We start from the raw sequence: 14,166 nt of genomic DNA, 5'->3' as shown, positions 1-14,166 counted from the left end.
ACAACTAAGTTTATTATTTTTGAGAATATGTTTTGTTGGTGGTTATTTCTTAATGTTGTTTTCATTCAAAACAAACTCCTTACACGAGCTTTGCAAAATCAAACTCTATTTGATGTCTGATTTAGTTGTAAACCTTCTTTAGATTGCTTGTTTATTCAGCTCACATGTACCCCGGGTTAAACATGACAAACTTGACAAAAGGAGTGAACCTAGAATACTTATTGGCTACAACATAATCTCTAAAGCTTAAAAAAAATTCAACCTCAATCTGAAGAAAAAAAATTGGTAAGTAGAGACGTGCACTTCTTGGAAGATGAGAATTGGCATTGGAGAGATTCAAAAAATAATCATAATTATGGATCCAAACTTGAAGATAGAGTAGATGATCCATCAGATTGTTGTATAAGGCTAGATTTTAATATCAATCAAAGAAGCAAGGCAACAGCATGCAACATAGCTATATCTGAACCTGCCAATTTTGAAGAAGATATCATGAATGAGAAATGGATAACTGTGATACATGTGGAGCTGCCCATGATCGAGAAAAATCAAACATGGGAGCTGGTTCCAAGACCTAATTATATAAAGGTCATTATAGTGAAATGGGTAGTTAGAATAAAATTCAACATGGACGACTCCATAAACAAACACAAAGCAAGGCTTATTGTGAAGGGATATTCTCAAATATTTAGAATTTATTATTCAGATAATTTTGCTCATGTAGCAAGATATTGCACAATAAGGATACTTTTGCCATTATTGCATAAGGTGTTTATATGGATGTTAAGTTGGATTTTCTTAACTATTATTTTTGCAAAAGGAGATATATGTTGAGCATCATAATTAATGATTATTTGTTGCACTTGGACTTTAAAAAAAGCCTATATGAAATTACACTTTATGTTAAGCAAGTTTGTGTGGATACTTTAATCATTTTTTTGTATGTTAATGATCTTTTAATAATAGAGAACAACCTAGCACTAGTTAAAGAATATAAGAAAAAAATGAAAGATGTCTTTGAGATGACTGATATTGGTCTTATGGTTTTTTTGGGTATGTAAATCTATAAAAAGAAGAATAATATGTTTATTTGTCAAAAAGTAGGCAAATGAATTTTTTAAAAAAATTTCAGCTTGATGAATGCAAGTAATAAACACTCTTATGAATTAAAAAGAGAATTTTATCTTGGAGGATGAAGCTGATAAAGTTGATGAAGCTCGTTTCAAAATCTCGATTGGGTATTTAATGTATCGTACATCTACAAGGTCCAAAATCTTATTCTCAATGAGCTTGTTGTCAAGATTCTTGCATTGTACTAGTGAATTTCACTTGAAGATAACAAAAAGAGTTCAAAGATTCATTAAAGGAACTATCCATTATGGAGTTAAGTACATCAGTGTCAAAGACTTTAAATTATTTAGCTATTTAGACACTGATTAGGAAGGTAGATTGGATTTTATGAAGGGTACTTCAGGGTATTGTTTCAATGTAGGTTCAAGTACTTTCTCTTGGTGCTTAAAGAATCAAGAAGTTGTAGCTCACTAAATAGCCGAAGTTGAGTTTGTAGTTGTCACAACAATGATAAAAATAAGTCATTTAGTAAAGGAATATCTTAGAAGATTTTGGCTTGAAGCAAGAGCAAAGTACACATATTTTTGTTGATAATGAAGCAGCTATTTCAATATCATTAAATCCAGTATTTCATGGGAAGATCAAACACTTTAATGTCAATTTATTTTACTTAAGAGAAGTGCAAGAAAACGACAATGTAAGTTTGAGTTATTATAAAATAGAATATCAATCTACTGGTATGTTTACCAAGTTGTTTCCACTAGCAGGTTTGAGTTTTTAAGGAAAAAGCTTGAAATTTGCAGCCTCCATGGCAATGAGTAGTATTGAAATGTGTCTTTGGATGGTGATTTTTTAGTTTGAAAAACTCAAGTCAGAATTTATATTAATTTATTGTTAGTTGACAAGTTAGTTTTTTTATTTTCAGTTTACTAATTAGTTTCCTATTTATTTTCCACTTAGTTAATAATGATTGTTAGAATTATGGAACACTATTTTCCATTTTGTTTTTTTATTTAAATATTAATTTTTCATTAAGTGAAAGTAAATTTTGCAATAATACTTTCTCCACGCTTCTTCATTGTTCACTTTCCGTTTTTTATTCAAAAACCAAAAAACATAGAAAAATGATTAGTAGTGCTTTCATGAGTTATGTTATTTTGTAGGTAACTAATGTTGTTCTAAAGGACTTCATACTTGTTCATTTAGATGACAATTTTGATAAGTTCATTCTGCTCATGCAAGTATGTTGATTTCCTATTATTTGAGATGATTTTGATTAACTAGTCACTATTGTTTCTTATGGGAAACAATTATATTTGGTAGAGGATCTATGTATTGTTTTCTCAGAGTCTAGTATTTGATTTTGGCCTCTCTTTTCATCTCCCTTTCAGCTTCATATTGTATAAACTTTTTTCACTTATAGATCAAACATCAGTAATAGAGTAATAGATAAACCTGAGCTTGCCAAATCGATAGGTTTTACTCCTTGTCCATATGATAATAATTTATCTTAAGGTATACAACTTTTAATCCTTTTCAAAATACTAGTATTATCAATAATACTTAGAACATGTCGTGTACATTTGTGAATCAAATTAAGGCATATGCTTAAATGGAACTGGACTATTAAATTCTAAATATCAACTTAGTTATATCTTTTCATTAGAGATAATTATTGTTGTCTTATTTGATAGACTTGATTGAGATTAGACGCTTATGTTCCTAATGATGAAACATGTTGAGTTTTGCTAATCATATATGTCCTTGTTAGCTCTGCTAAAAAAATAGAATAATAATGTATAGTAATATATTCCATTATTTTTATTTATTAAATAATGGATGGAATTCAAAATAAAAAAAATGATTTAATTTCATTTCTCACTATTTCATTAGTCCATTTTAAGGTGGAGTGGAAAATTTTAGTTGTTCTAATTTAATAGAAAAATAATTTCATTCTACTTGGTTCTATTCCATCCATCCATCCATCAATTTCCACTATTTAACCTATTATAAATTTACTTATTTTGTCTAAGATTTTTATTGAGTGCTAATTAGATTTCTCTTCTAGTATATGGTCTTAGTCTAATCTATTTGTGTGTTTATTCATGTTTATATTTATAGTTTATTTTCTATTTCTTATTATTGAGGGCCACTCAAACATTGTACTGATTGTTCTACTCACAACATTGCTATTATCTTATATTTAATAATTAATAAAAGTTATTTTATTCCAATATTTTTTTATACATAAAATTAAATTTAATATATATTTAATTATATTTAATTGTTTGTTGTCTTTGTAGTTATTATTGACAATTGATCTTCATCAATTCTATGAAACATGAAGTAGTCATTCTAAGAAGCATAGAAGATTTTATTTAATCACACTATAGTCATGTTAGTTTAGTATGATCCTGTATATTTTGTTATATGGTTACGTTTTCTTTATTATTATATATAAATTGTTGGTATACTATTATCTTGTGAATTATGGTTGAAGAACGAATAGTTGAGTTATATGGTGGATAAATATGGTTATAATGTTATCTTTTGAATCATTTCAACAAAAATAAAATCAAACTTTTTAGGTTTGTACGTAATGAACATTTAACAGAATACTTGTTTACTATTAAATGAACACTCATTCATAGTGTATAAATGAGAGCGAGATTGAATAAGATATTCTTGCATTTGGCATATTGTATTTATTACATTTAGAGATTAATGCTTCTCGTTTATACATGATAAGATAATCAAATTAGTTACGCAATCTAACTTGAAGTTAGTTACACAACCTAACCACCCTAGCTAACTCTACTTAACCACCTTTCTAAAAATAGTAAAACTATCTTCGTTCACTATTCTCCAATACCCTCCTTCAAACTCATAGTAGTTTGAAAGAAGCAACTTTGAGTTTGTCTCGAAAGCCAGTGAAGAGATTTGTTGGTAGTAGTTTTGTTAGCAAATCACTAATTTGTTCAGGAGTTAGAGCATATTGGTTTTATAATTTGTATGCTACAACCCTCTCCCAGACAAAGTGGATATCCAATTCAATGCGTTTTATTCTAGCATGCAAGATTGGGTTATGAGAAAACATCATTACACTAAGCTTGTCACTAAGTAACGTATGTACCATGTAACCTATGTGAAGTTCAGTAAAGAATGATTCCTGACATAACAACTTTGAAGTCTTGTGTGCCAAGGCCATATACTCTGGCTCTATGCTTGATCTTGCAACAAGCGACTGCTTCTTTGATCTCCATGCTACTAGATTAGGTCCAAAGTACACACAAGTCTCTAAGGTTAATCTTCCATCATCGAGGTTGCAAGCCTAATATGAGTCATTATAGGCTCTTAGTGAGAACTTTTGCAGAGAATTTGCTGCTTGGCTGCTGCTAGTGTCGAACCATGAGTCATTGTGCCACTTAGATATCAAAGAATGCGTTTATCAACACTCCAACGCGATTCCAATGGATTTTCCATGAATTGGCATGCTTTGTTCACACTTAATGACATGTATGGTTGTGTAAGAGTGACATATTGTAACACTTCCACTTTGGATCTATAAAGGGAAGGATCTACAAATATGTCATCTCCATGCTTGCTCAATTTGAAATGGCTAAACATAAGTGTTCTTACTTCATTTGCTTCAACCATATTGACTTTAGACAAAAGATACTTGATGTAAGCTTTAATTCATAGGAAGCATAGAGGAATGCCAACCTTTTTCAGTGTAAACGTATCATGAAGTTTGGCGATGAGATCTTGAATTAAGATAAAGGATGACTCTGTGAGGTGTATGTGATCAACATACACTAGTGCATATAGGGTAACATTATGATGGTTGTAGATGAAAATGGATTGATCACATTTGCTTGAAGTGAAGCCAAATTGAATTAAACCTTGGTGAAGCTTTTCATACCAAGATCTTCGGGCCTGTTTTAATCCATAAATGGCTTTTCTCAGCTTGCATACCAAGGTGAAATCCGAGTCAATGAAGTCGAGTGGTTTTTGCATACCAACTTCTTTGGAGAGATCACCATTCAGGAAATCACTGTTTATATCAATTTGTTGTACTTACCATTTGTAAGTGATGGCCCAAAAAAGGTTGACTCAAATTTTTGTTGGCTTGACCACAAGTGAGAAGGTATCATGAAATTAAAATCCTTGCTATTGATGGAACCCTTTTCCAATATCCTTGCCTTGTACTTGTTGAAACTTCCATATTAGTTTTCTTTGATCTTAAAGACCCTCTTGCAACTTATGGTCTTCCTATATGGAGTTAAAGTTGTAATAATCCAAGTTCCATTCTTGAGAAGTGAATCATATCCAGCTTTCATTGCTCTAAACCATTCAGGATGGGAAATAGGTTGTTTATCGGTGTTAAATTCATTGTGTACTAGAAATGATTTAGGTTTGGACTTACCTATCTTAGCTCTAGTAAGCATAGGATAGTCATTGACCAATATTGTGCCCTGAGTAGATTGGTTATTAAAAGAATGAGAAAGAGACTTAGTGGGATTGGTGATGTTGTTTTGAGAAAAAGTGAAGTGGCTGTCATTATGCTGAAATGCCTTGGATCTCAAGTTATTGACAGAATCAAGTGACTTAGGTTTATAATTAGGTATGACAAGATGGACAGATGTACTTGACTCATACTTAAAGATATTTGACACATGCGATGGTTCAATTAAGTGTTCGATAGGTAATGACTGGTTTAGTTCTGTATGTGTAGATTGGTTTTATTCAAGAGGTAGAAAATTATTGGACCTAGGTGTATTAATTGTACTAGCTAGACTAAGATGGCTATGTGATGAGATGAAATAGGGATATCAGGGATATGATTATGTGTTGTTAGTTTTGATAACATTGGAAGTGGAATATGACACTACTACACAATGTACCTTTCATAATGATTAGAATAGAGATTTAACCATAGATGATGATCCGTGGTAGCGAAGGGTATGTTAGTAAGTGAGCTACTTACCACCACGAACTATTGGCTATGATAATGAATTGGAAAGCATGCCACATATCACCTCGGTTAGAATAATCAACAGCTGTGAAAAATGGAAAGGTCAATGGTTCGATACCTAACAATGTCATTTTTGGCGTTTGTTAAACTAAATAGCATGCTACATATCACCACGGTTGGAAGAACCAACTCTGGTGAAATATATTGGTTTTTAAAATATATATTTTTTATTTTACAAAATTCTCATTTTTTTTACATGTATTTTTGTGAATCCGACCAAATCAGAAACAACACAACAATACATTTATAAATCAAAAACAAATTGGCAACTATTATAAACCAAAAACATGTATTACATCAAAACCAAAATGGCACCAAAACGATATACATTTTACACATCATTACATCTAATAAGAAACCTATCATCATACAAAATTATTGTACATTACATTCATAATTTTGAAGAAAGCGAGATGTAGAGTGTGACCAGACATCTTTTGGTGTTTTTTTTATAGAGTGGTCTCCTTCCTTCCGTACCGACTAATCACCCGAGAGCATTACTGCCCCACATAGCCTCCGAAAGTTGGTCCTAGGCTCCTTCGAACTCAAGACCTCAAGGGGAGCAAACCCTTGAGACCCAAGTAGTACCCTCCCACTAGGTTTTGGTGTGTTGTATCTAAACATTTATAATTTGAAATAATAATACTTGTTAGTATATAACACATAGAAATTATAACAAACAATACATTATGAATAAACAATAAATAATATTGACATGTTAGTTGTCTCATATGTCTTCTTCATGATCATAACGAATAGCATGTACATCATATTTATCCACTTCTTCGTATGAAGCAGGCACATATGTTGTGTAAGAAGGGGTCTCAGGAATATCAAAATTTAAATCATGATTTTCATCACTGTGGGGAATGTGTTTTCCTTGGAGAACAATTGACCATCTTTTTTTAGATGCATCAGTGACATAAAATAATTTTTTTTCCTTGGGATGCCATGATGAATTGTTCGTTCATATAAGTTGACTTGCCAAAGTGTGAATCCTAACTCATCAATTTGTACACAGATGTTACTGTCAATCTACTTGCGTTTAAATAAAGGCACTTTGAATAAAACATAATCAATATCCAAAATTTCCTAATGACCCCAAAGTACGTTGTAGATGCCATTATAGGATTCTTATCTTTGGAAATTTAGAAGTATGTGGATTCGGCCCTAACTATAACCCCACTATTTTGTATTGTACGTTGTAGATATCATTATTGGTTTTTGATTTTTTTCTTCTTCTTCTTTCAAATTTGGAAAATGTTCTATTTTTAATTAGGTTTGGTTTAAAAGTCAACTTAATTTGATTATTATTATCTATTTTATATCTTATCTTATATCTTATATATTAAAGTTGTTAAGTCTCTTAGCAATTTTTAGCGCCAAAACTGAGGGTATTTTTGCAACTTCTTTTTTTATTGATTTATTATATTTGTTTATCTTATTTTGATACCAAAATTGAATATCTTATATATTAAAGTTGTTAAGTCTATTAGCAATTTGTAGCGCCAAAACTGAGGGTATTTTTGTAACTTCTTTTTTTATTGATTTATTATATTTGTTTATCTTATTTTGATACCAAAATTGAATAATTTACAATAATTATTAATAATAAATAATTACTGTTATGAAATTAACCAAAACAATATAGATCAAAGAGAGGTAGAGAAGAAAGAGAGCAATATTATCTTATCTTATTTCAAGTGTGCTTTACATTGTAATATGTGTCTCTATTTATAGGACTCAAGAGAGATAGAAAATCACACATATTAAACACATATTAAGTATGGAATAGGAAGATGAAGAACTAGGAAATGGATGGACATCCACTAACATAAATATTCATAACACTCCCCCTTGGATGTCCATTGAGGATATGCCTCGTTAAAACCTTACTAAAAAAAAACCCAGTGGGAAAAATTCTAGTGAAGGAAAAAGAGTACAATATCCTTTGAATGTGAATTGCCTCGTTAAAAACCTTACCAGGAAAACCCAATGGGACAAAACCATGGTGAAGGAAAAAAGAGTGCAAAACATATGTATTTCTCCCCCTCATGCAGACATTTACATGTGAGATGATATTCTTTGTAGTCGTTGCTTAAAATGTCTTCTTCGAAATGACTTCATGTAGTGCTAATAGTTATGCAGGATTTGATGAAGTTGTTTCCATGAGTTGTTTCATAGATCTCCATGAAATGGTTGTACCATCACATGTAAACAAATAACCTCTTTCTAATCTACCATTGTGAGAATCTAACAAGTAACCAGCATCTCTAAGATAACGAAGTATATGTTTGACTCCGTTCAAATGTCTTCATGTAGGCGAATAATTGTATCTTGGTAATAGATTGACCACAAACGATATATCGAGACGTGTATAATTAGCAAGGTACATTAGTGCTCCAATTGCACTAAGATATGGTACTTCGGGACCAAACAATTTTTGTAATCATTTTCTTGAGGCCTGAAAGGATCTTTCTTTACAGCTAATGATATAACAATCATTGAAGTAGACAACGAGTGAGATTTGTCCATATAGAAGTGTTTCAACACTTTTCTATATAATCTTCCTGATGTACAAATATTCCATTGTCCAAATTCTCAATTTGTAAGGCTAGACATAATTTTTGTTTTTCCTAGGTCCTTCATCTCAAACTCTTTCTTTAAGGAATTTATAGCTTTTGGAAGCTCTTCAGGAGTTCCAATAATATGTATGTCATTCACATAGATAACTAGTATTGCAAATTCTTTTCCACATCATTTTATGAAAATACAAGTACAAATTGAATTATTTGTATATTCATCATTTAGTAAATATTCACTGAGGCGATTATACCACATGCATCCAAATTCTTTCAGCTCATACAGAGACTTGTTCAATTTGATGTAGTAGTTTTCTCGAGATCCTTAATTACATGCCTCTGGTATATTGAACCCTTCAGGGAGTTTCAGGTAAATGTCACTATTAAGTGAACCATATAAATAAGATGTCATTACACCCATCATGTTAAAATTAAGCCCTTCATGTGTTACAAGGCTAATTAATTATCAAAAATTGATTGAATCCACTACAGGTGAATATGTTTTTATCAAAATCTATCTTAGGTCTTTGTGAAAATCATTGAGCAATAAATCAGACTTCATATCATTCTTATTTTTCTTTTTCACAAAAACTCATTTATATCCAATTAGTTTCACACCTTGAGGTGTTCAGACTACAGGTCCAAAAGTGAGTCACTTGTAAAGTGAGTTTAATTCTTCTTCAATTGAATATATTTATTTTGGCCAATTCTCACTTAGTCTACAATCTTTAATAGACTTTGACTCATGATCCTCGTTATCATTGATCACTTTTAGCGCTATATTGTATACAAAGACATTGTCAATATTGACTTTATTTGGTTATCTCAATTTCGGTTCCATTCCATTTCATCCATGACATAATTTATCGAGATCTCTTTATTTCATATTTCAAGTACTTGATTTGTTCTTCTGGAACTGAAAATTAAATTAGGTCAAAGTGCTCTTAGCATTTTCATATCCTCACTTGGGTCATCTTTAGTTTATTTTCTTAGTAGAGGACTTGTAACATTGGAACCGACTTTCATACCACGCTTCAGGCGCAACAATAACTCATTTGCAATATTATATTATCCAATAGGAGAACCAACTTTGAGTGGAGTATTATCAGCTGATAATTTATTTCATAAACTTTGCAAATGAATAATATTTTGAACTTTTGGTTCATATTGATTTGTACGAGGATCAAGACAACAATTTATTTTAAATTGTTCATTTGAACTTCTTGTTCATGATTTTAGTTGTTCATTTGAACTTCTTGTTCATGATTTCAGCTGCTTATTCCCTCCCCCTAATATTGGGAAAATTAATTTATCAAGTGATAATCAGCCTACTGGGCTGCAATCAAGTATTTGATTATTTTCTCAAAATATATCCTCAAAAATGAGAGTCATATTAATTATATTTTTCCAATATTCTTTCGTGACTCATCTTAATGTATTATATTGGAGCAATTGGAAGATACACAACACATCCAAATATTCACTTAGATGAGAAGTATAAGAATAAATTAGGGAGGACTAAGATATAGTATACTGTTGGCTTAATGCGAATAAATATCTTAATATCATACTTTGGGTGTTTCAAATATATAATTTAGAATTGATGATCTCATAAGTATCAACCATATAATTAACTTTAGACGTCTAAAGAATGGATCTTCGGGTCCATTTTTTTTTATGAACATATATTACATGATATTTAATATCAATTTTAATAATATATGTGATACTTATACAGAAATTTCTAAAAAAATCTAGAAAATAAGATCTTAGTCTAATTAGTTGAGAAAATAATTTCACAAACTTTTGGTTGTGAGTAGAGACATATGCATGCTATTTTAGTCTATGCAACAATTCATATCATAAAAATGCAATTTCTCAAATTTTCATTTTCCTTTAGAAACACACAAAAATTTAATGGATTGAAGAAACTTCTGGTTCTTCAATACAAATTATTCGCATCATATTATATCCAAGATGACCTAACCGGTTTTACCAACGACACATTTAAGTAAACTACTGGTTTACAATAACATGTGCTTAAATTGTATAATATAAGTGTAGTATAAGCCCAAGGGAAAAATCGATACCTTTTCTATTATACATTTTATGTCCAAATTCATTTGTGTAATACAAAGATATTCAATACCTCCAGTATAATTCAAAACCAATATAATAGTATCTCATTATTAAACACTTTAATCAAATACATTCATATGAACATATGATCATATAATTATCAAACAGTTACCCCTTATAAAATTAAACATATTTAATCAAACAATATTATATCACTAAAATTATATCGTCATATAATTAATTTGATTCACTATCCTTCAGGGATGGATAAGTTCTTCAGGAACTATAAAAATAATTTGTTATAAACAATAATCTAAAAAATATATATAATCTTAAGTATTGAACGTTGAATTCTTCTGGAATTCATCAATTATTGATAAACACAATATTCGATTAAACTCAATCTTTAAACAATAATTTGGAGTTAGTTTAATAATATTTAGTTCTACAAATATCACATCACAAACTATTTCCATAAACAATGGTCAATAAAAATTATTCTTTGAGCAATCCTTCAAGGATATGTTATTAGTATAGATGCAATCCTTCTAGGATTCAATAATATCATGATGAAATTCTTCTAATATTATAGATACAATATTTTAAGATGTGATAAATCCTTATTTTAAAACTTTAACTCTTCGGGAATTATATATCACAATTGATCTTCGTAGTGATAAAAAAAAAAAATTGTGTGTGGGTAGTTCTTCAGGAACTCAATCACAATAGTTCTTCATGAACTCAATCACATTTTGTAGTTCTTCAGGAATTATATATCAAACTCAATATTATCCTTCTAGGATATTTGATATGTTCTTCAAGAACTATATAACAAACTTAATACTATCTTTAATGGATATTTATTAAGTTCTTCAGGAACTATATAACAAACACGTTATTTTGTAATCATTTAGAGAATATTGATAATCTAATAAGATATAATATCAAAATTCAACACGGATAATGAGAAATAAAAATAATAAAATAATTACCTAATATTACCTCTAACACTTAGGACTTCAAAATTTTTTTCTTCCAAGTTTGGTAGAGCTTCGTGCTGATAACGTGTTATGAAATTAACCAAAACAATATAGATCAAAGAGAGGTAGAGAAGAAAGAGAGCAATATTATCTTATCTTATTTCAAGTGTGCTTTACATTGTAATATGTGTCTCTATTTATAGGACTCAAGAGAGATAGAAAATCACACATATTAAACACATATTAAGTATGGAATAGGAAGATGAAGAACTAGGAAATGGATGGACATCCACTAACATAAATATTCATAACAATTACTTTTATAAAATTAAATAGAACAATCACATAATTTATACATTCCATTACAAATTTAAAACTATTTTTTATAACTGTCCAGTGGCAATTTTTAGTGTCAAAACTTAGGGTATTTTTGTAACTTCCTTTTTTATTGATTTATTATATTTGTTTATCTTATTTTGATACCAAAATTAAATAATTTACAATAATAAATAATTACTTTTATAAAATTAAAAAGAACAATCACGTAATTTATACCTTCCATTACAAATTTAAAACTATTTTTTATAACTGCCCACTAATATCTTCTTCCACTAACACATATGCAACTTCTTTTTTATAAAAATTTCATTTAATATTTATTAAAAAAATAAAAAATAGCCATTTAATCCCACACACCTCAGATAAAACAATTTAATTGGGCCTTTAACTCAATTAACGATTTAACCCCACGTTTTTAAAAAAATCAACTTCTTTCATTTGCATAACCCCACTATTTTCATTAATTCTTATTAATTTATAATAATTATTTTTATTTATTATTTATATTAATAATTTATAGACCACTAAAAAACTTCTTCAACCCACTAATTCCACTAACTTCCATCAATATTTAAGGATACGATAATTCAAGTTAAGATTTTTATTTTACATTCATTTTTTTTTATATATATATTCTTAATTGTGTTTTGTTTTATACTTTAGAAGTTTGTTCTCCTTCGCCCTTCTCTTTATTCTTTTATAATGTTTTCATTTATTTTCAAACCTGAATAATTTGATTAATTCCAAACCTGAATTATACATGTATTTTGTTTTTTTTTTTTAAGAAATTAGTATGGCATGAATGGAGCAACACATAAATAAGGTATTCTTCAACTATGTTATTCGATTTTATTTATTGTTTTTTTCTAAATTTTTTTGTATTTTTTTTGTAGGGACAAATTTTGAATCATCACAAATGCATTTCATTTCATTGATAAACAAATTGCTGAAAAGGTTATCTTGGAATGGATGTGGATTTAAAAGATTATGAATTATTTGTTGTCATATGTAATGATTTCTTAACTTTATTTATTATTCCATCTACTTTAATTATTCTTATTTTCATTCCTATTTCTTTCTTTTTTTTAAAAAAAAAAGGGCCCAAATCCAAAAATCTATTAATGGAAAGAGGAACTAAAATGAAAGGGACCAGGTCAAAATCCTCAAGACTTACAGGATCGAAAATTAGGCAGACCTTGCAAGTTTCTAATATATGCAATTTTTTATGTTATTATGGATGCTATCCAACCACATATAATTTTTAAAAGTTAGGCCTAAACTAGTTAAGATGTCAGTAGAATGGTTGCCTTCCCGTTGAATGTGGGAGACTAAAAAATTAATAGAAGAAATGCCTTAAATACAGTTATATCATCTATTCCAAATTTTCTAAGGCACCAAAAAAAAGTTGGAGAAAGTTTGAATAACAAAAACAAAATCTGTTTCTAATAAGAAAAATTGCCAACGGAAAAAAATGGCATCTCCATCACATGGCATGCTTCATTCTTATTTCACTATTAACTCATTTCATTTTATTTATTCTCTCTCTCATAACTATTATCATCACTAACTCATTTTATATTTAAACTTAAATTTTCATTTTTATTAATTTATAAAAAATTTCATTATATATTTTCAAAGACAACTTCTTCTTTTAATCTATTACTTTTTTCAATAGATTATTATATTCATGTTTAAACGATACTAATGTTAATGTCTTAATTAATAAATTTTGTGATAGTATTTACGTAATTCTTTTCTTTAATTTTGTGATAGTAATTATGATTTTAAAAAATTAATGTTCTTTTTGGGTAAAAAAAAAATCTTTGGTTCATTTTTTAGAAAATCATATTAATAATGTTAGTTAAACTTACATCTAAAAAAAGTAAACGCAATGTTATTATTTTTTTCATACAAAAAGATAATATAATATTTAAAATTTTCATTATTTTTAGGCAAAATTTATTTATTCAACATTTATAGGCACCATAAATAAATAAATAAAACTTATATTATAAAATTCTTAATTCATTTTTACAATTATTTCTAAGTTGAACTTTATATTTCGAGACTACAAAATCAA

The sequence above is a fragment of the Vicia villosa genome, linkage group LG4 (genome assembly GCF_029867415.1).
Source record: "Vicia villosa cultivar HV-30 ecotype Madison, WI linkage group LG4, Vvil1.0, whole genome shotgun sequence".
Taxonomy (NCBI): domain Eukaryota; kingdom Viridiplantae; phylum Streptophyta; class Magnoliopsida; order Fabales; family Fabaceae; genus Vicia; species Vicia villosa.
Note: the sequence above shows the minus strand (reverse complement) of the source record.